At 34.9% G+C, this 27,585-nt stretch overlaps 1 pseudogene; it reads right to left on the bottom strand.

Annotated features, from left to right (window-relative positions):
• Positions 1-22,620, bottom strand: part of LOC141519172 (transketolase-like) — a 55,719-nt pseudogene extending 33,099 nt beyond the window's left edge.
• Positions 22,621-27,585: the final 4,965 nt, after the last annotated feature.

The following is a 27,585-nucleotide window of genomic DNA, read 5'->3' as shown; positions in this document are numbered from 1 at the left end:
AGGTTGAGCTCCTATAACAAAAATGGCAATTCCACTCAAATTACCATACCAATCAAATGATAACCAAAAAATGGTAACAAAATTCGTCTGAAGTAAAAATAGTCAAAAATACCAAGGGAACTGATATGAGAAAGGCCAAGGTGGCCTAGCTCTACCAGATTTAACACTATACTATAAAGTGGCAGTCATCAAAAACTACCTGGTAGTGGTTAAGAAATAGAGAAATGGATCAGTGGATTAGGATAGATTCAAAAGAAACCACAGTAAAGTACTACAACAATGCACTGTTTGACAAGCCAAAAGACATCAGCTTCTGAGATAAAAACAAAATATTTAATAAAAATTGTTAGGAAAACTGGAAAGTAGTATGACAAAAACTACTACACGACATGACAAAAACCACATCTCACACCCTATAAAAAAATAAGGTCAAAATGGGTACAGGATTTAGACAAAAAGGACAACACCATAGAAAAATTAATGGAGCAAGAAATATTTTATCTGTCAGATTTATGGAAAGGGGAAAAATTTTATGACTAAACAAGAATCAGAGTACATTATAAACTACAAAATGAATGATTTTAACTATATTGAATTAAAAAGGTTTTGCACTAATCAAATCAATGCTGCCAAAATTACAAGGAAAGCAGAAAGATGGAAAATAATCTTTACCACAAAGAGTTCTGATAAAATTTATAGAGAATTTCATCAAATTTATAAGGTTGCAAGTCATTCCCAATTGCAAAATGATCAAAGGACATGGATAGACAGTTTTCAAATGAAGAAATTAAAGCCCTATATAATCATGTGGAAAAATTTCTCTAAATCATTACTGAATAGAGAAATGCAAATTACACCAATTATGAGGTATCACTTTGTATCTATGATATTGGTTAAGATAAGAAAAAGGGAAAATGATCAATGCTGGAGAGGTTATGGGAGGATTGGAACATTGATGCATTGCTGGTGGAGTTTTGAATGAATCTAACCATTCTGGAGAATAATATGGAACCATGCCCAAAGAGCAATAAAAATGTTCATACCCTTTGACCCAGCAATTCCAATTCTAGGCCTATATCCACAGGAAATCATTAAAAAATAGGAAAAGTCCTGCATGTTCCAAAATATTCATAGCAGCTTTATGTAGTGGCAAAGATTTGGAAACTGAGGGGATGCCCATCAATTGGAGAATAGTTAAAGAAGTTATGGTACATGAATACTATGAAATCTTATTGTTCTATAAGAAACTATAAGTGGTCAGCCTCTAGAGAAGCATGAAATGATCTGATGTTGAGTGAAGGGAGTAAAACCAAGAGAACAATCTATATATTAACAACAATATTGTGGCATGATCAACCTTAATGGAAACAGCTCCTCTCAGCAGTTCAGAGAGCTAAGACAGTGGTATTAGACTGGCTATGGGCAATGCTATACCCATCCAGAGGAAGAAAAACAAACAAAACCAAAAACATTTAGTTTGAGAATACTTTATAAAAATACCACTGATGTATCTCTTTCCCTTAATCCTAATTCCTCAAATGAAAAATGATTAATATGTAAACATGGTTATCAAAATAATTATGTACAATTTTAACCTTTTCATCATTTAGGGGAAGGGAGGGGGAAAGGAAATTTTAAAATATACATATGGGACAGAGGGGCAGAGCCAAGATGGCAGCATGAAGTCAGGATTTCACTGAAATTTGTTCCCCAAAAAACTTCAAAATCCATCAAATTATGACTCTAGTCAAACTTTAGAGGGGCAGAACCCACAGAAAGACTGAGTGATACTATTTCCCAGTCCAAGACAACTTAGAGTTCCATGGGAAAGGTATGTTTCACCAGGATCAGGGGTTGGAAAAAAATAGTGACCACAGCCCAGCCCAGGGATTACAAGGAACAGCCTCAAGGGTTGTTGAGAGAATTCTGCAGCAGCAAAGGGCAGGAGAACCGACCTCAGAACAGCCCTGCAGTGAGAACCTGTAGCAGAATTGGAGAAGCCAGTCTTCACCTCCAGAGCACAGCCCACAGAGGGTAAAGGGGTCAGAGGAGACTGCAAAATCTCTCTGCTCTGCCTGGGGCAGGACTCTGCTGTTTGCCCACACTCAAATCCAGGTTGCAGTCTGGGTCCCACATTACCATAGCTGAGCAGGGATCCTCCTCACAGCTCCAGGACAGAGGGGAGTATCTGTGGTCATCTACATATCAAAGTACAGGCAAGAGAGCATAAGACTTTGAAGGAATAAAGGTCCCAGTGGGGTGTCCCCAAAACCCCCAAAGCCTGTGAAGTGTATTAAATTAGTCTTAGGAAATGAACAACCAAAAAGAAAAACAAGAATCTGACCATAGAAAATTATTTTGGTACCATGGAAGATTCAGAAGATGACAAAAGTGAAGCTTCTGTATCCAAAGCCTCTAAGAGAAATAGAAAGTAGGCTCAGGCAATGGGTGAGCTCAAAAAAAGACTTTAAAAAGCAATTAAGGGAGGTGGAGGAAAAATTTGAAGGAGAAATGAGATCAATGCAGATAAATCATGAAAACCAAATCAGCAGCTTGGTGAAAGAAATACAAAAAATGCTGAAGAAAATAACATGTAAAAATCAGTTTAGGGGGCAGCTAGGTGGTGCAGTGGATAGAGCACCGGCCCTGGACTCAGGAGTACCTGGGTTCAAATCCAGCCTCAGACACTAAATAATTACTTATCTGTATGGCCCTGGGCAAGCCATTTAACCCCATTGCCTTGGGAAAAAACTACAAAAAAACAGTTTAGATCAAATGGAGAAAGCAAAACAAAAGGCAAATGAGGAGAAAATACCTTAAAAAGCAGAATTGTCAAGCTGGAAAAGGAGATAAAAAAATCTCTCTGAAGAAAATAACTCCTTCAAAAGCAGAATAGAACTAAAGGAAGCTGATGATTGAGGGAAATTAGGAAGAAATAAAACTCTTCCAAAAAATTCAAAAATTAGAAGAAAATGTGAAATAGCTCATTGGAAAAACAACCAACCTCGAAAACAGATCCAGAAGAAATAATTTAAAAATTATTGGGCTACATGAAAGTCATGACCAGGAAAAGAGCCTATACTTCATTTTTCAAGAAATAATACATGGGGTGACTAGGTGGCGCAGTGAATAGAGCACCGGCCTTGGAGTCAGGAGTACCTGGGTTCAAATCTGACCTCAGACACTTAATAATTACCTAACCGTGTGGCCTTGGGCAAGCCACTTAACTCCATTGCCTTGAAAAATCTAAAAAAAAAAAGAAATAATACACCAAAATTGCCCTGAGGTCCTAGAAGCAGAATATAAATTAGAAATTGAGGGAATTCACCAGTTACCTCCTGAAAGAGATCCCAAAAGAAAAATACCAAGGAATATTGTAGCCAAATTCCAATATTCCCAAGTCAAAGAGAAAATACTAAAAGCTGCCAGAAACACACAATTCAACTACCATGGCTCTACAGTCAGGATTCCACAGGATCTGGCAGGACCTACCTTAAGGGCTTGTAGCAATTGGAATATATTCTGGAAGGTGAAAGATCTTGGTTTACAACAAAGAATCTACTACCCAGCAAAACTGAACATCCTCTTTCAGGGGAAAAGATGAACTTTCAATGAAATATGGGACTTTCAAACTTTCCTATTGAAACAACCAGAGCTGAAAAGAAAGTTTGATCTTCAAATACGGAACTCTGGTGAACCCTAGACGGGGAGGATAAGAAGGACTAACTATGAGGAACTTAATGATATTGAACTGTTTGTATTCCTGCATGGGAAGAAGATAACGATAATGATCTTTCTTATTTATAAGAGCTTTTAGAAAGAGCTTATATAGACAAGGCACAGGAAAGAGTGGTATATAAAGTTATAATATAGTAAAAAGATGGAGTCAATGGGTGATAAAGGAAAGTAGTGGGAGGAAGAGAAAGGAGAGGCAGAAGGAGCTGAGATATTTGACATAAGAGTCAAGAAAAAGGTTTTTCAATAAGTGGAATGGGGGAAGGTGGGGGGGAAGAGTGAGCATTCATTCTCATTAGAAATGACTCAGAGAGGAAATAACAATGACACTTAATAGAGTATAGAAATCCTTCTTACCCTAGAGAAAAATGAAAAGAAAGGGATGGGATAAGGGGGGATGGGGGAAAGGAAGGGGGTAATAGGTGATAGAAGAGAGGGAAGATTGTGGGAGAGGGTACTCAGATACAACACACTTTTGGACAGGGACAGGATGAAAGGAGAGAGAGAGAGAGAGAGAGAGAGAGAGAGAGAGAGAGAGAGAGAGAGAGAGAGAGAATAGAATAAAAGAGAGTGGGGTGGAATCTAGTGGAGGAAAATACAGTTTGTAATAGCAACTGTGGGAGATATATTGAAGCAACTTCTGTGGTGAACTTATGATAAAGAAGGCAACTCACCCCAGAGACAGAACCATTGGAAACTGAACACAGACTGAAGTACAATTTTTTCTCGCTCACTATTCTTGTGGTTTCATATCTTCTGGGGGGGATGTTTACTCTTATAACAAGATTATTATAATAATATAAAAAATTAAAAATATATACCTATACATATTGATAAATGTTGAAAAAATTTTCATAACATGTATTTGGAAAAATAAAATATCAATAAAAAAACAAGAAAAACAAGATAAATAGTACTAGCAGTATTATATACTTGGCCATGAGTGACTAAGGTCTTCTCAGCAATACAATGATCAAAGACAGTATTGAAGGACTTTTGATGGAAAGTGCTATCCATCTCCAGGGAAAGAACTGATGATGACTGATTGAAGAATGAAGCATATTTTTACTTCATTTTTCTTGGAATTTGGGGTTCTGATTTCTTTCACAACATGAAAAATGAATAAATATATTTTGCAAAACTACACATGTATAACCTATATCAAATTTCCTTTCTTCTCAAGGAGGGGGCAAAAAAGAGGTAAGCATATAATTTAAACATCAAAATTTTAAAAAAACAAATTTTAAAAATTGTTTTCACATGTATTGAAAAGAGAAACAATAAATACCTACTATTTGAAGAATGACTGAAGAAATTTTGATATATGAATATAAAGGTGGAATATTTTTCAGTAAAAAGTGATGAAAAAGATTATTTTAAAGAAACACAACTAGTATGAACTTGTATGCAGTGAAATAAGGAGAACTAGAACAACTTATAACATCATGTTTCTTTTTAAAGAATGCCAAATGACTTATGAACTCTGATCAGTTAAATGAGTAACTAGGTTTGCAAACAACTAATAAGGAAAAATACTAGTCAACTCGAGACAGAGAAATGATGACTTATGTACTTAAGGAGAGGAATATTTTTGAATGTGAGCACTTAAGGAATATGTATTCATGTAATAAATTCTTTCTTGATTCTTTCATTCCTTCTTTCTTCCTTTTTCATCTTTAGTTGGGATTTAGGGAAGTGGTTGGGACAAATATGTTTAATAATTGAAAAAATAAAATAAATTTTAATGAAATACATTAGCTAGACATCTTGGTACAATGAAATGGGAAGTAAAGGTCAAAAAAATCATACTTGGGGACAGCTAGGTGGTACCGTGGATAGAGCACTGGCCCTGGAGTCAGCTGTGTGACCTTGGGCAAGTCACTTCAGCCCTTTGCCTTAAATTAAAAAAAAAAAAGAAAGAAAAGAAAATCATACTCATGTAATACAAAAGTGGCTTAAAAAGAGAAAAGTTTTTTAACTGCCTGGAGAATTTTAGTTATGTCACTTGTCTCCCTGGCCATGTTTTTGGGTTAGACATTTCAAACTGGTGGATATTCTGGGCATAGTGAAAGACTCATCTGTTCACCTTAGCCTTAGTTGTGTTTGACTTTTCAGTTAAATTGGCATTTTGTAGTAGTTTAGAGATTATGTCTTGGAGAGGCTATGTGCTGTGATGTGCAGGGAAAGTAGTGAAGCAAAAAGACACAATTGATAACTACTTTGGTAGCCTGTTGACAGTATAAGGTCATGTTGTAATACTTTGGTTGTGGTTCTAGGGAATATGTCAGTCCTTTAAACTGCACTTCAAGTTAAAATTTAGCTTACATGTGGCGCTATAAGTCAAGGCAAGTTGGAAAAATATTATGTATTTAGACCCTGCCAGATTTGGGTCTTTTGGAATTGAATCTGCCAAAGCTCTTAATGGTGCTTATTCTATTGTTGTGTATGAAGAATCCCCCTGAGAAAGTTCATCATTTCTTTATATCTCCTTTGTCTTCCATCATGTCAATGGGGAATACTTCTGAGTAGAGTTCTTCAAGAGGAGACCCTAGCCAAGAGATAAAATATTAAAAAGAATACCTGAGCCAGTGGATTCTTGCTATATGATGGTGACCCAAATTTGATGATAGTTCAAAACAGTAATCCTATCGAGAAGACATATCAATGAAAAGCTACAAAGATGATTGCACCCAAAATGGTCTTTTAAAGTGTCCACCTGATATTATTTAGTCTAAGATTTATTTTAATTGTGAATTTAAAGTAGTTCTTCTACACACTTGGAATTTCATATTTAATCTCAGCAATGAATGGTATAGTTTTAAGATTGACAGATTGAATTTGATAAAGAGCAGGTTGTCAAATTATACATAGAATCCCTAAGGCAGGAGGGAAGATGTTTTCCATCTCAGTGATAAGTAAAATCTTTGACACAGTTTGAGTGAAGGAGGGTTAGAGTCCAGCTGGCAGTTTCCTGATCCAAGTTCTTGGCATGATAGATCAAGAATGGGATGGATATAATTAACTTTTGTCAAAGTAGCATGACAAAAGTCTTGGATCTCTTAGGATTAACAAAATAGAATGGATTATTGGCCCCACTGTTATTTCAGCAACAGGCTAAAATATGTATCCTGTGATTATAAATTCTTTACATTTTTGAAACCTAAGTCAGAAAAAGAGTTAAGACATTTCAATGAAAAAGCAACTCAACTGGAAAATGGTCTATTGTTTAATTAACCAAAGACAATAAACAAGGTTTTTTAGTTTCTCCTCTGTACCAAGACTTAATCATAGGTTTGATAAATATGAGATTAAGATTTATTATCCTTATGATAGAGTAAAAGCTACAACTTCATGTTGGAATTATGAAAGATTGTACTGCATGTTGGTTCATCTGTTTCCAAATGTATTGGTAATGAAACTCCATTAAAACATGAGTTGCTATTACATGCATTTGTATACAGCATGAGTCAAATCATGTTATCTGAAATGAAACTACATATGGGAAAAGACTGATGATTTTGTTTGACTTAAAGCCAATAAATAATTGGCCCCAAATGAGCCACAAATCAATGCCTTGAGATGCTACAATAAACTCTATATAAATATACTAGATATCCCCAGTTGTGTTCTAAGATATGTCATTAGTTCTATCACTTTCTTTACTTGTAAAGTAGCTATAGTAAAATTTATCCTACTCAGTAAAAATGTTAGTAATGCTTCTAAGGAATGTTGGGGCTATAAGTTGTAGAACTGAAGGGGAAACAAGAAGCCATATAGTCCAAAATTCTGATTTCTAAGTAAAGATACTGAGACACATAGAAGATAAGTGACTTGTTCAAGATCATATGGGCACTAAATATCAGGTGGGATTTGAATAACAAATTTGAAATAGATATGTAACCTAAATATAAAATACCACAGTATAAAAATATTAAGGGCTAAGCAGATAACATGCCTTTGATAGCTATGAATAGTTGATGAAATCCTAATTAAACAAGCAAAGGAACAATTACAAATTATAAAAGGGAGAACTTTGATTACATGAAATTGAAAACCTTTTGTAGTAACAAAATTAATGACATTAGGGATAAGAAAAATGTGTCAATTGAGATAAAATCATTATGTCAAATATCTCTGATATGAATTTGATATCTAAAATATATAGACAATTGACAGAAATACACAAAAACAAAATCATCCCCCAATATACAACTGGTCAAAGGTATGAACAGTTCTCAAAATAAAAATACAAAATTGACAATCACATAAGAGAAATGCACATCAAAACAACACTGCAGTTTTTTTTCCTCACAACAAATTAAGAAAGACAACTAAACACAGGAATAGTCAATATTGGAAGGGTTATGGTATGAGAAGCATATGAATATTGGCAAATTGTTGGGAGAACTGTGAACAGATAAGAAATTTTGGAAACAATTTGGAATTATGTAAAGAAAGTCTCGAAAATGTTCCCAGCTTTTGATCTAGTGACTTTCCTGCTAGGGATATAGACTCAGAAAGTCATTGACAAGAAGAAAGTCTCCATCTTCATAAAAATATGTATGGCAGCACTTTCTGTAGCAGTCAGACATGGAAACAAAATTTTTTTGGCTAGAGAATGACTCAACTTGTGATATATGTATGAAAGAGAATATTACTACTTTGTAAGAACCATGAAACATGATGAATACAGAAAACCATGGAAAGACATTTAAACTGAAGCAAACTAAGCAGAGTCAGGAAATTAATAAATACAATGATTTACAGTTTTAATGGGGGAAAAACAGAATATTGCAAAATTATGAATCCTAAGCTTAGCTCCTAAAAAGAGATACCAGAAACTATTATCCCTATTTCATTTATAAAAGGAGTCCATGCGTTTGAAATATTGTACATAAAATATTTTAATGTTGTTAAATTGATAATTAAACATTAACAAAATATGTCAAAATTTTAATAAGTTGGATTTACTGATTTTTTTCTTTTGTCTTTTCTTTAAAAAGGGGCATGGTTTGTGTATGTGATGGAACACTATTGCCCTATTAGAAAGCAAGAGAGATGGGAATTCAGGGAAACCTGGTAGGATTTGCATAAACTGATGCTGAGTGAGATGAGCAGAACCAGAAGAACATTGTACACCCTAACAGCAACATGGGAGTGATTATCAACCGTAATGGACTTGCTCATACCAACAGGGCAACAAGCAGGCATAATTTTGGGATATCTACAATGGAGAATTCCATCTGTATCCTGAGAAAGAACTGTAGAGTTTGAAAAAAGACCAAAGACTTTCTATTTACCTTTAATTTAATTTTTTAAATTGTCTTATTATGTAATTCTGCTATATCTCATACTGTATGTTTTTTCCTTAAGGATATGATTTCTTTCTCAGCACACTCAACTTAAATCAATGCATACTATGGGAATGATATAAACATTAACAAACTGTCTTCTGTGGGAGTTGGGGGAGGGAAGCAAGATTGGGGGGAAATTGTAAAACTCAAAATAAATAAAACCTTTCTAAAATTTAAAAAAGGGAGGATAGTTCTTCTTAAGAAAAGAGAGGGAAAGAAAAGATAAATGTAGCAGATGCAAAAACAAAAGCTGTTTTTGAAAGGCCCTAGTTATTGTGTTAAGATTTTTGTATTGAAATATCATAGATGAATGAGATCCATTTTACTGGACAACAATTATCTTAAATATTTCCTACCTCCTCTCATATTCAGAGATATTATCCTATTATTACATCTTTGCCAACAATAGAAATACTTTAAAATTGAGTTAGAAAAGATTGTAAAAAAGAACTATAATCTAGGATGAATGACTGTAATTCTTTCCTCACTTTTTTTAGGGTTTTTATTTAGGTTTGTTTTTTGCAAGGCAAATGGGGTTAAGTGGCTTGCAAGGCCACACAGCTAGGTAATTATTAAGTGTCTGAGACCAGATTTGAACCAAGGTACTCCTGACTCCAGGGCCAGGGCTTTATCCACTACACCACCTAGCCACCCCCTGCACCACCTAGCTGCCCCCATTTCCTCACTTTTGATCTGCAGTTTCTAAGTAGTTCTATCATCTCTTCAAGAAATATCTATAATCTATAACTAGTAAAGTATAGACTACAGCTTACTTCTTCCAATTTATAGAAGTCAATAGCTGTGGTTTAACCCAAAAGAGCCTAAAAAATAGTCATGGATACTTCTCATAGATAGCTATTATTCAAACAGAGATGATAAAAATTCAATCCTAGAAGAAGAAAGCAGCGACAAATTACCTACATGGAATGTCTCAATGGAGCTTGTGAATTGGACTCAAATCCAAAATCTCATTAAAAAAGATATTGAAAACCAAAGAACAGCGGTAGAATAAAAGGAGAAGCAAAATGAGAAAAAAATTAGAGCCATGCAAGAAAATTATTAAATATTGACCAAAGGCATCACCTCCTTTAAAAGGAAAAGTATACAACTGAATATAGAATATAACTCATCAAAAAATATAATAGATTGATTGGAAAATGAATGCCACCTATCTAAAAGTCAAAGTGACAAACTGGACAAGGAATGCTATTCATCTAAAAGTCAAATCACCCAACTGAAAAGAGAATACAACTCAGAAAAAAGTAAAATTAGTCAAATGGAAAAGGAAAACAACTCATTGAAAAGTAAAATTAACCAAATGGAGATGGAAATACAAAAGCTAACTGAGGAAAATAAAACCCTAAAAATTACAATTGGACAAATAGAAACAAATGAATCCATGAGACACCAAGACTTCATCAAACAAAACCAAATGACTGAAAATTTGAAGAAAAAGTATCTTTTAAGAAAAACAAATGACCTGGGAAATAGATCTAGTGAGAGCCTAGATCAAAACAAAAAGCCTGGAAAAATATCTTTCAGAAAATTATCATGAAAAACCACCCTGATATAATATTTCAAGAAGAAAAAATAATCCATGGAAGAAGACACAAAACACCTCCTTGAAAGAGACCCCAGGACAAAAATTCCAAGGACTATCATAGCTAAATTCCAGATTTCTCCAATAAAGGAGAAAATACTGCAAACAGCTAAAAGAAAGCCGTATAAATACAAAGGAAGTACAATCAGAATTACACAAGACTTCAGTTTCAACAGTTAAAGACCAGAGGATCTAGATTATGATGTTTCAGAGAGCAAAGGACCTTGGATAAAAATCAAGTAAACACTTCCTTGCAAAATTCATCATATTCTGTCAGGGGAAATGATGAATGTTCAATGAAATGGAGGACGTCCAAAATTTTCTGATAAAAAGACTAGAACTGAAAAGAAAATTCTGTCTTCAAATACAAGACTCAAAAGATGCATGAAAAAGTAAATGGAAAGGTGGACAAAACAAATTTTAATCAAGAACATTAGATTTTATACATCCCTACAACTTGTAACTTCTGAAAAATTGTATTTCTCTTAAGATAGTTAAAGGGTTGGATGTAGTTGAAGGAATTATATTTAGAAGATATGGGCATGGTTTGTTGTTGTCCTTTGTGATCGAAGGAGACAAAAATGACATTACTGTGGCTGATCAGGCCAATACCAGATCAGAATGCTCTATCACAGGTTGGTACAAATAGTCCAGCTGAACACCTCAGGTTGTGGGTACACAGGCTATTCTAACAGCCATGACACAAATCATTCCCAAGTAAACTGCCACCTGGACAGTCTCAGGAGCTGGCAAGCCGCCCTGAGAGATAAGGTGAGCCGGAGTCCTTGGGAGCCAGAGTCTTTGGGAGCTGGACATTCCGTCCCACTGACCAAGGGCACTAGACACAGCTGTGCCTTATCACCTCCTCCCTAACATACCCCCCCATCATGTAATGCAAGATGCTGCATGTACACCCTACTTTTATCCCCCCCCCAATTACCTCATTTATCTTTGTTCTGCCCCAGAAGACCTAACAGTATATATGTAATAACTAAGCAGTAATAAAATTGAGCAGGAGGCATAAGGCAGTAGTGGCTTGACTCCTTATTCTCAGCTCCCCTCCTGGAGGGAGGTCGCCGCTGTGGGCCCCAAGGAAGCAAGCCACAGCATCAGATGTTTACTCTAAATTTATGTATCTCAGATTTCCTTTGAAGCTTCTTTAATTCTGTCTTGCTCTTAATGCTTAACACTTTCTCTGATGAAGGTAACCTGTACCAGTGTCTCCCAAGTCTTACAATCAACTCTAAAGTTCTTAAGAGAAACTTCTGTAGTTAGAGGTTCTATAAATAATTAGATCAGAAGTGACCTTACTTTACTAGATACCTTGGTAAAGAAGGACTGTAGTATAATAGGGGCAGAGGGTGGGATACAAAGAGATTAGAAAGTGATGTTTACTTAATTCATATTTTAGTTAAGGAAGGTTTTTAGTACCTTGGATGGGGTACTATAGGGACAGAGGGAGAGAGTGTACCTGATACTTTGGGGAGGATTGTAGGGCTATGGTTGAAGTATAATAGAGAAGGAGAAAGACAGTGTACTTAGAGGGATTGGACGTGAAAACCTCATGAAAAGATTTTGCTTTGTTTGACAATTTGATTACAATTGAAGGGAGTGGACTTGAGGGGTGTAAATGTTTCATGGAATGAATTCACTTTGCATGATGCTTTGGTTCATGAGGATTGTGTGTCCATGGAGAATACTTGAAAAGGAGTTAAAATATAAAATGATTATTAATTGATGTTACATGACTCGTGAGAAGTGTATTTCTAATGAGACAGAAGAGGGAGAGTGCTTAGTGACTATGAGGCAATGCTGCTTATAAATCAACCAATCAATCAATCAATCAACCATTGAGAATAAGTCTTCTATCTGGACCAATAAAAGGGGTACATTTTGATAAAAGGGATCTAAATACAGGAGAAGGCTAGGCATTAGAGGATAAATAATCAGGTAAAGACATATAAAGATCTATTATAGTAGAGGGAAAGAAGGAAGAGTGTGAACACTGAGTAAATCTACTCAAAAGATTTGGAACAGAGAGAAAATAACATACTTTTCAAATTGTGTTTAAAAATCTATCCTATCCTATTGGGCAGTAGAAGAGAGGGAGCAGTAGGAGGGAAAGAAGGAAAGAAAAGGGGAAAGGGACTGATAGAAGGGAAGGTGAAGGTAAAAGTGAAAGTAAAGTTAGGCTAAAATTTTAAATAAAAGCTTAAGGGGAAAGGGAGGAAAACATTGGTGAGGAGAAATAAAAGGAAAGGAGAAAAGTATAAATAGGGAAAAACAATACAGAGGGGTTTAAGAATTGGTCATTTTAACTGTAAATGTGAATAGGATGAACTCTCCAATAAAATAAGAACAGATAACAAAATGAATTAAAAACCAGAATCCTACAATATGTTGTTTACAAGAAACACATTTGAAACAGAGTGATAAACATAGGGTAAAGGTTTAAAAAAACCTGGAGCAAAATATTTTATCTGCAACGGAAATAAAAAAAAATATTAGGAGTAGCAATCCTCATCTCAGACAAAGCAGAAGTAAAAATAGATCTCATAAAAAGGGATAAGGAGGGTGAAGCTGGGTAGCAGAATGGTTAAAGCACCAGCCCTGGAGTCAGGAGGACCTGAGTTCAAATTTGACCTCAGATACTTAATAATTGCCTAGCTGTGTGGCCTTTGGCAAATCACTCTTAACCCCATAGCCTTAAATAAATAAAAAAATTTAAAAGGGGATAAGGAAAGAAACTACTATGCCATAGTCAATGAAGTTTTATAATTATATATATATATATATATATATATATATATATATATATATATATATATATGCTCCAAGTGGTATAGCATCCAATTCTTAGAAGAAAAGCTGAATAAATTATAACAGCAAAACTATAATAGCAAGGGACCTCAACTTCCTTCTCTCAGAATTAGATAAATATAACTACAAAATAAACAAGAAGAAAGTTAAGAAGGTCAATAAAATCTTAAAAAACTTAGATATGGTAGACCTCTGGAAAAAGCTGAATGGGAATGGAAAGTAATATACCTTTTTTTTTCCTTGAGATGGCACCTAAACTAAAATTTACCATGTAAAAGAGTATAAAAACCTTATCATCAAATTCAGAAATAAATAATAAATACATGCTTTTCAGATCATGATGCAATAAAAATTATATGTAATGAGGGACCATGGAAAAATAAACCAAAGATTAACTGAAAACTAAATTACAATTTTAAAGAATGAATGGATTAAGCAATAAATCATAGAAACAACTAACAATTTCTTCCAAGAAAATGATAAAAGTAAGACACCATACCAAAATTTATGGTATGCAGCCAAAGCAGTTATTAGGGAAAATTTTATATCTCTAAATGGTTACATGAATAAAACAAAGAAAGAGAAGATCAATGAATTGGTCATGCAAATAAAAAAGCTAGAAAAAAGAAATTAAGGTCCCCAATTAAATATCAAATTAGAAATTCTGAAAATCAAAAGAAAGCTTAAGAAAATTGAAAGCAAAAAAACCATTGACTTAATGAAACTAGCAATTGATTTTATGAAAATTTAATAAATAAATTTGGTTATCTGAATTAAAAAAGAAAGAATACTAAATTACCAGTATCAAAAATGAAGAGGCTCAACTCACTACCAATGAGGAAGAAATTAAAGAGAAAATACAGAGCCAACACTATGCCAATAAATTTGACAACCTGAGTGAAATAGATGAATATTTACAAAAATATAAATATACAAATTAACAGAAGAGTAAATAAAATACTTAAATAACTCCATTTCATAAAAAGAAATTGAAGAAAACATCAATAAACTCTCTTTAAAATGTTTTCAATTCCAGATGGATTTACAAGTGAATTCTACCAAACATTTAAGAAACAATTAATTCCAATTCTACATAAACTCTGTTTTAAAAATAGGAATTCTGCCAAATTCCTCTTATGTCAACAACATGGTGCTGATACCTAAACCAGGAAGAGAAAAAACAAAGAAAATTATAGACAATATCCCATTTAATAAACTTTGATGCAAAAACTCAAATAAAATTTTAGCATAGAGATTACAAGTTATTACTAGCACAATTCACCAATGATCACATAGGATTTATGCCAGGTTCAGTAACTGGAAAACACTCAAAATAATTAAACATATAAATAATAAAACCAACAGAAATCATATGATTATCTTTTGTGGTTTTTTGCAAGGCAATGGGGTTAAGTGACTTGCCTAAGGCCACGCAGCTAGGTAATTATTAAGTTTCTGAGGTCAGATTTAAACTCAGGTACTCCTGACTCCAAGGCCAGTGCTTTATCCACTATGTCACCTAGCCGCTCCCCCCCTCCCCATCCTGATTATCTTAATGGCTCAAAAAGTCTTTGATAAAATACAGCATCAAATCCTATTAAAAACCATAGAGAGTATAGGAGTATAAATGGAATTTTCCTTAAAATAATAAGCAGTATCAGTCTAAAACATCATCAGAAAATTATTTGTAATGGATTTGGATAAACTAGGAGCATTACCAATAAGATCAGTGGTGAAACAAGGTTGCCCATTAGCATCAATATTATTCAATATAGTATTAGGAATATTAGCTTTAGCAATAAGAGAAGACAGATAAATTGAAGGAATTAGAATTGACAATAAGGAAGAAAAACTTTAAGAAAACTCAAAAAATATTCTAAAAAACTACTTGAAAAAATTAACTACAGCAAAGTAGCAAAATATAAAATAAACCCACATAAACCATCTATATATGAACAACAAAGCTCAAGGGCAAGAGAAATAAAGAGAACTTCCATTTAAAGTAACTGTAGGCAACATAAAATACTCAAGAATCTAACTCCCAAGGTAAACCTAGAAACTTTACGAATACAATTATAAAACACTTTCAAATAAATAAAGTCAGATCTAAACAACTGGAAAATCAACAATTTCTCATGGTTAGACTGAGCTAATATAATAAAAATGACAATTCTACCCAAATTAAATTACTTATATAATGCCATACCAATCAAACCTCCAAATAACTATTTTACACAGCTAGGAAAAAAATAACAAAATTCATTTGAGACACAAAGCATCAAGAATATCAAGGGAACTAGTGGAAAAAATGTAAACAAAGGTGGCATAACTCTACCAGATTCAAAACTATACTATAAAGCAACAGTCATCAAAACTGCCTGGTACTGGTTAAGAAAAAGAGTAATGGACTAGTGGGTTCAGATAGGTATAAAAGAAACAGTAGCAAATGATTAAAGTTTTGAGTTTGACAAACTCAAAGACTTTAGCTTCTGAACTCACTATTCAACAAAAACTATTGGGAAAACTGGGAAATAAGAATTGCAAAAACTAGTCATAGACCCATTTCTCACACCCTTTACTACAAAAATGGATGCAGGATTTAGACTTAAAAGGCAACATCATAGGCCAATTAATGAATAAAGAAATACTCTATCTGTTGAATCTATGGAAAGGGGAAAAATTTATGACTGAACAAGAAATAGAGTACATTATAAAATGCAAAAAGGATGATTTTGGCTATATTAAATTAAAAAGTTCTTAACTAACAAAACCAATGCTGCCAAGATTAGAAAAAAATAAAAAGTAGAAAACAATTTTCACCATTAGGTGATCTCATTTCTAAAATAATATAGAAAATTGCATCAAATTTATAAGACTCCTAGTCATTCACCAATTGATAAATGGTCAAAAGGATATGAACAGGTAATTTCATTTTAAATTAAATTAAATTAATTAATTAAAGTTAAAAATTAGATTTAATTAAAATTAAATTTAATTAACTAAATTTAATTAAATTAAAGTGATATCTATCTATCTATCTATCTATCTTTATATATATATATATATATATATATATATATATATATATATATATATAAAGTTCTCCAAATCATTATTTATTGGAAAAATGCAAATTAAAACAACTGTGAGGTACATTCTCATACCCATTAGATTAGTTGAGGACAAAAAGGAAAAACAGTCAATGTTGCAGAGACTGTAGAAGGATTAGTATATTAATGAATCCACTGTTGGTGGAGATGTGAGCTAATCCAACCATTCTGGAGAGTAATATGGAACTTGGCCTAAAGAGCAATAGAATTGAGCATACCCTTTGATTCAGCAATATGAATTCTAGGCCTATATCCAGAAGAAATCATAAAAAATGGGGAAAGTCCCTCATGTTCCAAAATATTTGTAGCAACTCTTATTGTAGTGCCATCATCGTTATGTAGTCTTGTACTTATTTGTTCTCAGAGGGCTGGGCCCAGATCCAAATGGAAAATGAAATCGTTACATCAGAAGTAGCTCTCAAGTTTCTTCCATGTTTTAGTAGTACCATCAAGGACCAGCATTATTATATAGTCTACATTTTTCTTTGTCCTCAAAAAGGAAGATAAAAATGTTTTTCCTTCATAATCCCATGGTATTATTTCTTTTCCCTTAGTCCTAGGCCTCATACACAAAATGACATGATTAATATGTAAACATGTTAAAAGCAAATGTACATTCACTAAACTGTTTGCCACTGAATGTAGGGGGAGAGTGGGTGGAAGAAAAGTATTTAACAATAATATGCTTGTGGATGAATGTTGAAAATTTTTCCTATCGGTTAATTAGAAAAATAAAATATTAATCAAAAATTTAAAAATAGCAGAAAAATTGATCTGAAAGCAGTGGTCAAACTGTAGACATGAAGATATAATCACCTAGGGTAAGGGTTCTTAAACTCTAGTTCATGATAGAGTCATAGATAGATAGATAGATAGATAGATAGATAGATAGATAGATAGATAGATAGATGATAGATATATTAAAGATAGATAGATTATAGATTTCATTGCAATATAATTCATTTCACTGATAATCCTATATATAATGTCTTTCTACATTCCAAAACATTATTCTGAGGAAGAATCCATGGTAAGACTTTGGTAAGACTGCCAAAGGATTCCAAGACACAAAAAAGGTCAAGCACCTCTGACCTAGAACTTATAGGAGTCAGTTTTTCTCCAACTTTGAGGATATCCAGCTGCCATGACAGTTACCATATCCATCTAACCTAACATTACCTCCTGCCAGATATATTTCTATAGGGAGATAAAAGGATACATGCATAACTTAACCACTGCTGTATTATCCTAAAAATCCTGTCAATGTTATTGTAAATCAACTTCCTCTTGTTGACTGTTAGATGGTCTCTGCATATCACATTTCATTCAAATCTTGAACTTCAAATGGCAGATCTGTCTGAATCATATCTAGAATATACTAGCATTAAAGAGGGATATGAACTGAAAAGGAGATGGATTAAGTATTGAGAGGAATGTGAATGGATGGCCCAATGTGCTTTATTAGTACCTTATACTGTCAAGACTATTACAGAGGAATTCAAAAACTATTAGTTGTACTTCTGATGATGCATTTAGAGAAGGATATGGAAAAGAATGACACAGAATGAGGCAGTGGCAATGGATTATCGTTTGTACCAAATATGTTTTTCCCTCATTCTTGAAGAAGACCATGACATCAGAGAAGTGATGTCATGACAAGCATGTGAATAGGATTTAAGTGAGGAGATGCTGTACTAAGTCACCAGCCTCACTTACTCCTCCAAAGCCACCTGGGTCCAGTGACCAGTTATGAATCAGGAGGACTGGAGATAGCCTCAGATATGAAGGAATCAGGGTTAAGTGACTTGCCCAAGGTCACACAGCTAGTAAGTAGCAATTGTTCCCAACCTTCTGACTCCAAGGCCAGTGCTCTATCCACTACACCATCTAGCTGCCTTTCTGTTCCATTGGAAATATTCATAGTAATGGGATCACAGATCCTTCAAAGTATTAAAGCATTTATTTCAAATTAAGTATTTATTAAAGCTCTAGCCTGTAAGAAATTGAACCATATTAAGCATTCTTCAGAGACCAGATGAAACACAATCTCTGCTCTCTAAGCTTCAGAAACAACATTTTTTTAAATACCAGGCACGTGTTTTATTTCCAAGCTTATACTTTTGCCTGAGGTTTGCTTTGAATCTTAGGTTTTTTGAACTGGAAACTTCCTTTTGAACTTCAGGGGTCTGAATCTGGGAGAACCAGATCTGATAGAAAAGTTCACTGAAACTATAACCAAATGAAACCACATCTCTAATGAAATATAATGCCCTCTAAAACCAAGTTTTATTTCAATTTCACTTGAAATGCTAAAAAATCTGAGTCAGGTTCACAGTCTGAGTTACAAATCATTGTAATTTATAGGTGACAGAGTAGTCCTAGTATACTTGAAATGCCATGGAAACATACTGAGAATTACAATTAATAAACAATTGAAAGTAAAGGCTATTGAGTTCAAACAATCTCTGTTCCTAGCTCATGCCAGGAGCAAAATGGATGTCAAATTACATGAAAATTAGACTTAGTTTGCTTCTTCTACAAAATGTATTGTTTAACTATTTTTTTCAGAATACTAAGTGATTGGAAGGATATAAGCAATTAAATACTTTAAAATGCACTGGTTCCTTTGATGATAGAGAATAAAATGTGCTAAGGAATTTCAGACTAAAGTACAACCATTCTCCCTAGGTTTTAGCAACTATCAGACAAGTTGCACATTAAGTTAGATGACAGTATTCCAATTCAAAGGAATTTTACATATCTTTAAGATTATAACTGTTGCATCTCAGTTATTACCCAGGATGCAATAGGAAGAGGTAGGCAAGCAAAGGAATCATTGACATCAGATCTTATTAGTGAGAACAGTTACTTTTGTTATTTCCTGTTTTCTTCAATATTCCAGGATCATTGAATTATATGGATGGATAGGCACCTTGGAACAGGAAAGACTTGAGTTCCAGTGTCATCTCTAATGGCCATCTCACATGGGTGATCATGGACAAGTCATTTAACCTATCAATTATCTAAGTAACTCTCCTAGACTACAAATCGAGGAGGAAATAGTTCAAATTTCCTCATTCAAGGAGCTCCCTATTTCAGTGAAGGTTCATTCCCTATCCCTACCTCTCTTATATGGTCATCTGGTCAAACTTTTTATTTTACAGATGAAAACACTGAAGTTCAGAGATATTAAATAACTTATCCAAGTTGCATAGGTATCAAGTATCAGTGCTAGGCTTAAAATCTAGGTTACATGATGATAGAACTAGAATTAGAGAGGAATTTGTACAATTCCTTCATTTTATAGATAAGAAAATTGAGGATTACTGAAATTAAATGACTCATCTAAAGTCACACAGGTAATGAGTTGCTGAGGTTAAATTTAAACCCTAGGACTCTGAACCATAAAAATTATTGCTGCTTGCTTGAGCTGTAGTGGCATAATCTTTGATAATTCGAGGTCATATACTATAAAAATTTGGAGATGAATAATAATTGTTGTTACCTGCCTTTTGACCAAGATGAAAAGCAAAGGAATTGAAAGGAGTTGTGTGTATATTGAGACATTCCAACTATAATCTTGAAGAGTGACAGTCTATCAATGAATCTAGATCACTAAGGTTGAATGTAGGGCAAGAATATTGCCAATTGATGCAGGAACTAATGGGCAGAGATAGTAGCAGGCAACATTGAGATATTTATGTGGAGCATGCCATGAGGGACAAATAGGATGACACCAAGCAAAATCTTAGTAATATGGCACCTTATACCTAATACATGTTGCCTATGGTAATAATGATATGCCATTTCTTTAATCTCATTTTTAAGAATTAACTTTTATGTGTTGGTAACTGGTCATTACTTCAAATTGTAATTATGTATTTGTTGATAAAACATCATCTTGTTGGTTGGATGTTGTTGTTGTCCTTCATTGTCAAAGAGGAGCAAAATGACACCATTAGGTTAGAGTCAAGCTATAGTATGTCTGATTGTGACTGATCAGACCAATGTAAACTCAGAATGCTCTATTATATCTCTGATAAATAGTCAATATCAACATTTGAAGTAGATTCTCTAAATTTGTGAATCTCATGTTTCTTTTGAGCTACTGCAGTTCTGTTCTGTTCATGGATCCCAGCATCTTTTCTAATGAGGGCACACAATGCTGGGCAATCTTATATCAGTGTCTCCCATGTAGTGCAATCAATTCCAAAGTTTTTAACATTATTTTATGGAGATCACATACAAGGTATGTGCTCACATGGAAATCTGAAAAAGCACTTTTTCAGATTTCCATGTGAGCACATACCTTGTATGTGATCTCCATAAAATAATAATTTTGGCAAGCATTTATTTGATATTCAAACAATGTAACTGACCCATCAGAGTTATGCTCTCCATAATAGAATTTGAATGCTTGGCAGTTTAGTTTGAGAAAGGTCATCAATGTCTGGTATCTTGTCCTGTCAGGTTATAATCAGCATCTTCCTAAGAAAATTCAAATGGAAGTAACTCTGTTTCCTAGCATGGCAGTGGTATACTATCCAAGTTTCACAGGCATACAACAATGAGGTCAGAATAATAGTTCTGTAGTACTTCACCTTGGTTGTCAGTCTAATACCTTTCCTCTGCCACACTTTCTTTCAGAGCTTCCCAAACACTGAGCTAGCTCTGGCAAGCATACATCAACTTCATTATTCATGTTTACAGCGCTTGAAAGTGTACTACCAAGGTAAGTGAATTTATCCACATTGACTGATGGAGAACTTATGTTTCCTGTTATTAATTGTTACACCAAGATTACCACAAGCAGCAGAGTATCATTCCATAACATTTTTTCATCTCAGCTTCAGAGGCTTCATTGAGTACACAATCATCTACGAACAGAAAATCATGTACAAAGACTCCCTCCACTTTGGTCTTGTTTTATAGTCTTTTCAAGCTGAAGATCTTATCATCAATACAGTAGCTGACCTTGATGTCATGTTCATCATCAGACAAGACATTTGAGAACACAGCCTAGTTTCATTCCATTGATGCCTAGGAAATAAAAAGAGCATTGTCTATTATCTGGAACTGGGGCAAGCATGCTATTGTGAAATTGATGTACAATACCGATAAACTTCTCCAGGTAACCAAATTTTGACTTAATTTTCCATAATCCCTCACCAATGATAATATCAAAGACCTTGGTCAGATTTATAAACATTGGTTACAATATCTCTGTTCTACTTATGGATTTCTAAACTCTCAGGTAGATGACCATCTTGAAGCTGAAAGATTGGCATATTAAGGAGGACTCTGGCAAGAATCTTGTCAAGTAGGCAGCTAGGTGATATGGTGGAGAGAGCACTGGCCTTGGAGTCAGGAGAACCTCAGTTTAAATCCAACCTCAAACATTTAATGATTACCTAGCTGTGTGACTTTGGGCAAGTCACTTAACCCCACTGATTAGCAACCCCCCCAATAAAGAATCTTTCCAAGCAGTAACAAAGAGACAGACCCCCCTCTAATTGTCACAGGACAATCTACTCCTTTGCCTTTATGGATAATGAAAGTATCTGCAAACCATGAGGACATAAGTTCCTCTTGCCATATAACCTGTCAGCTTTTGTATGAGTAATGGATTTTCAACCTTATAAATCTCAATTGGAAAATAATCAGCACCAGGTGCTTTGCCACATGAAAGGAGTTTAATGGCATTCAAAACCTCTTCTTCGTTTGGAATTTCAACTAGGGAGGTATCTACTCTAACCTGAGACTTCAGCATTGATTGAAGATGGTTCCTTAAGGACACTATAGAAGCCTGCAGCCCTGTTCTCTAGGATCATGACCATATCACTAATCCACTAATCAGTGTGGCTCCATCAGCACTGAGTAGTTGAGATGTGCCATATGTCTTTGGCCAATCTTTAATGGCAGCATAAAAGCCCTTTGGACTGTTAATTTTAGCATAAAACCGAATTTCATCTTCCTTATTACTGAGGCAAGAATCCAACATCTTGCTAAACTTTACTTGTACTTTTACTTTTACTTGTACACCTCCTTAGAGATGAATGAACTATCTATCCTGCTGTTAAACCCTGTGAAATTCTCGTTTTTTATTTAGTGACTTCTGTATTTCTCCATAATTTTCATCAAACCTGTCTTGATGTTTGCAAGTATTCTGAACCAAATAAGCAAATGCAGTTCTATACATTAATACTGAAAGCTGCCAATTCCTTTTCTTCTCCATTGTTGACTACTTTGTTGGTTCAACATTTCCTCTAAGTAAACAAACTATTCTCACTCAAAGAAGTACTCTAATCTGTTGACTTTGATTCTTTTGGTAGTCTTTTTGCCTTGCTTTTGTAGAATACAAATATTTATCATGGAGAGGATAAGTCTGAGATCCTTCCAGCATTTTGCACCATATATTAGCTTCATCACTCTCACAGTCTCTCTGCCTTCTCTCCTTACACATTGTCTATTTAATGACAATGTTTGCTGCAAAGATGCATAAATGAAATTTTATTGCATTTTGGTAAAAAGAAGATAGTGTTGGTGATGAGGTCATGAGATTCACAGGAATGGAGTTGGAGACAGCAACAGCAATGGTCAATTTCTTTGAAAATTCATGAATCTCATTACTTTTTCATCACCAACACTGTCTTCTTTATACCAAAATTCAATAAAGGAGCATGAATCCAAGGGATAGTTTCAATTAGCAGCTTCTAAATTTCCCTTTACCATGGCCTCTCCAGAAAGAATAGTGTATCTAGTTCTGACTTCAGTAATGGCCTTCATTCACCAGTTTTGTTTCACTCAGGATTGCTATTTAGATGTGATACCTGCTAAGTTCTCTTGCAACAAGATCTGTTCATCTTTCAAGTCTACTGTATTTTATTTGTCTATAAATATGCAATTATTCTATGTACCTGCAATACATCTTTGCAGAAGTTTTCGCACAATTTTTTTGTTTTGCCTGGGTGGGATCCCTGTCTACCATTGTAATCAGGCCAGGGATGGAAAAGCAGAAATTTTTGTAGAGCACTTTTTTTTTACTTTTCTTCTAGGTTTTTTTGGCAAGGCAATAGGGTTAAGTACCTTGCCCAAGGCCACACAGCTAGGTAATTATTAAATGTCTGAGGCCGGATTTGAAGTCAGGTACCCCTGACTCCAGAACTGGTGCTCTATCCACTGTACCACCTAGACACCCCCCTTTTTTTTACTTTTTGTAAGGTAATGAGGTTAAGTGATTTGCCCAAGATCCCACAGCTAGGTATCTATTAAGTGTCTGAGGTTGAATTTGAACCCAGATCTTCCTGATTCCAGGGCCAGTGTCCTATCCATGTGCCACCTAACTTTCTCCCAGAGCATCTTTCTTAGCTCTTTCCTCACATCAACAGGTGAGTAGGTAAGCAGAGTGATCTTTAAAAGGCTTCTTAGACAGACAGGAGGCTGCTAAATCCCACTGTTGTTTCCAGTGAGAAAATGACCCTATGTCCTAGACCACCTAGTGCATTTTGCACCTCTGGGCAGACACAGCTCCCAGTGAATCCACACCTGCAGCTTCAACACTTGCCTGTCATAACAGAACTTTGATATAGGTAAAAATTATATGGGTTATATCTTTTGATTCATGAGTAAACTAGATTTAAGTGAGACAGAGTTACCTGAGGTCATGGACCTCTCTCTCTCTCTCTCTCTCTCTCTCTCTCTCTCTCTCTCTCTCTCTCTCTCTTCCAGAATCATCACAGCCCAGTATCAGGACAGATCAAGATAACTGATAACTGGTGATGGCATGAGATTTAGTGGATGACCTTGGCATTTTCAATTTCTAACCAAGTTAAAAGTGCTCCAAAGTGTCTGCTTCAGATGCTTTCATGGCTTTTGGAACAAATTATTCTCATCTTCCCATTCCACTGGGAAAGTTATTGACAGGTTTGAGATCCCTTGGTTACTCTCAGCCTAGTTTAACCCATCTGTTGAAACGGTTTACTTGAATGTGGTCTCTATATAAACTACAGCTTCTTGAATCCACAGGTGAGAGTGAAGTAGATCAGGTGAATACCAATGGTGGTAGCAGCCCTCATACCAAAGGAACAAGTCTTCCCTGAACACATTCTACAACCCCCCCCCAAAATCAGCTACACCTCTCATATGTACTATGACTTTTGACTGCAATACCCAATCTAATGCTTTACTGTAGTTACTGAAAATGAAGCTTTGATCTGTGCTTATCAATGGTTTACATTATTATTGGGAAAAGTTTATGTCCTTATTAACATTTTCTTCTAAATGGCTAAAATGGCCAAAAAAAAGTAAAAAGAAAATGATCATTGATGGAAAGGATATGGGAAAATGGGAATACTAATGTGTTATTTGTAGAGTTATAAACAAATACAACCTTCTGGAGCACAATTCAGAACTATACCTACCCAACGGATAATAAAATTGTGATTATCCTTTGAACCAGCCATACCACTACTAAGTCTATATCCCAGAGATATCATTAAAAAGGAGGAAAGACCCACATGTACAAAAATATTGATAGTAACAATTTTTGTAGTGACAAAGGATTAGAAATTAAGGGAATGAAAATTAATTGGGAAATTATTGAACAAGTTATGAAAATGAAGGTTATGGAGTACTATTGTTCCATAAGAAATCATGAGCAGTCAAATTTTAGAAAAAACATGGAAAGACTTATATGAACTAATACTGAACAGAACCGGGACAACATTGCACACATTAACAGCAACATTGTGAGATGGCTCAACTATGATAGATGCAACTCCTCTCAGCAGTTCAGTGTCAAAGACTATCATGGAAATTGACATCCACATCCAAAAAAAGAGACTATGTAGTCTGAATGCAGAGCAAGACATACTATCCTCATTTTTTTAAAATTTCTTCCATTTTTTATTTCTTTCTCATGTTTTGCCCCTTAGTTCTAATTCCTCTTTCATCTCATGATTAATGTGGAAAATATGTTAAATACAATTTTACATATTCAAACTTGTACCAGATTCTACACCACCATTGGGGAAACAGCTGGGGTGGGAAAGTGGTAGAAAAATGTGGAACTCGTAAACTTGCAAAGTGGTAAATGTTGAAAACTATTTTTCATATGATTGAAAAATTAAATAAAAAAGAAATCTCCCTCCAATTTCAACAGTAAATACCATGAATAGGTTTTATTATCTATGGATGATGTTTTAGTATCCTTAATTGTCTGTAAACTACAGGTATGATGAATTTGGGGTCACCAGAAATTTCTCCCATGCTACTACTGATAAGGATAATTCCTCAAGATGATTCTCCAGTCTACTAATTAGTTCCATGACATTTGATCCTGAATGTCCCCTTGTTTTAAAAGAGTTAGTAATCAGCTCCTGGTCTTCCCTCATATATAATATAAAACAAACCTCTTAACAGAAATGAAATTGACAAAACCCAGAAAAAGAAGCTAGGAGAAGAATATCTACCAACAAGGTCTGTCTCCAGGGATCATGGATTAGTCGGGGGAAGAGAGCCAATGGAGGCAGGATAAAAGCTGAACTAACTGAAGATCAGCCCCAGAGGCTTTGACTGTGGGAGCCCCATTCTGAGAGCCAACTAAGCTCTGGAGGCTTTGGCTGTGGGAGCAGCAGTCTGGGACACTCCAGCAGGGCTGGAGGGTGACTTCCAGTGCAGAGAGTTGCAGAGTATGGTTGGAAATTAATCCACTGGGGCTCAGCTAGTCTGGATGACTGTGGACTCCATACTTTCACTTCAGCAGAGTTCTCTTCGCAGAACAAACATAGTAACAGGCCTCCACCCCACCCCCCAGGCTCAGGCATCAGCAGCAGAACTCCCTCAGCTGAATAGGACAATTAACTACCTTATTCCAGGGCCCAGCCCACATTGTTCAAGGATAGCAATATCCAGCAGAGCCACCCACCCTTTCCAGGCCTAAGGAGAGGGCTTCAAATCAAGGTCACAGACACTCCAGGAAAAATTACCGGCACCCCCTATTAGTTGACCCACCTGAAGTTACTAAACCCAATGAGCAAAGCCTCTAGGGATCTCAACACCAAACCTCTGTGAGCCAGCCCCTCCCCACAACACAAGAACTTAGGAAAATGAAGAAAGGCCAGCAAAAAGGGGGGATCCATAGAAAATTACCTAGAAGATAAAGACCCTAACTTAGAGAGATCAAGAACTTCTAAGGAGAATATGATTTGGTCTATAGCCCAGAAACACTTCCTAGAAGAAATCAGGAAGGAGTTTAAAAATCAATTGAAAATTTTGGGAAAAGAAACCCAAGAGAAAAATGAACACTTTGCAACAAGAAAACAAAACCTTAGAAAATACAATTGGACAAATACAAAAAGAAATTAATTCTCTCAAAACCTCAATTGGACAAATGGAAAATTCCTTCAAAAATAGAAAGACTAATTGGAAAAGGAGTGGCCAATAGTAAATGAAGAAAAATCTTCTCTAAAAAAAGAGTCTGGAAACTAGTGACTTCATGAGAAAATAAGAATCTGTTAAACAAAGACAAAAATCGAAAAAATAGAAGAAAATGTAAAATACCTCATTGGCAAAACCACTGATCTTGCAAATAGAACCAGGAGAGACGACCTAAGAATCATTGGGCTTCCTGAAAATATTGAAGAGAAATAAATGTGTGGACTCAATTTTACAGGATTAAGTGATGGAAAATTGCCCTGGCATCATGGAACCAGTGGGTAAAATAGTTATTGAAAGAATACATCAATCCCCTTTAGAAAGAAATCCCAAAATAAAAACACCAGGGAATATTCCAAATTCCAGAACTATCAGATAAAAGAGAAAATCTTCCATGCAAACAGAAAGAATTAATATTATTCTACCAGTATACCTTGCTACCTTTTTTAGAGAGTTAGGATTTTGAAATAGATCAGTCTAGGCACAAGATTCTAGAAGGGATAAGCTTTGCATTTAACTTTGGCAGATTTCA

The sequence above is a fragment of the Macrotis lagotis genome, chromosome 3, assembly GCF_037893015.1.
Source record: "Macrotis lagotis isolate mMagLag1 chromosome 3, bilby.v1.9.chrom.fasta, whole genome shotgun sequence".
NCBI classification, from domain to species: domain Eukaryota; kingdom Metazoa; phylum Chordata; class Mammalia; order Peramelemorphia; family Peramelidae; genus Macrotis; species Macrotis lagotis.
Note: the sequence above shows the minus strand (reverse complement) of the source record. Positions and strands in the feature narration are given on the sequence as shown.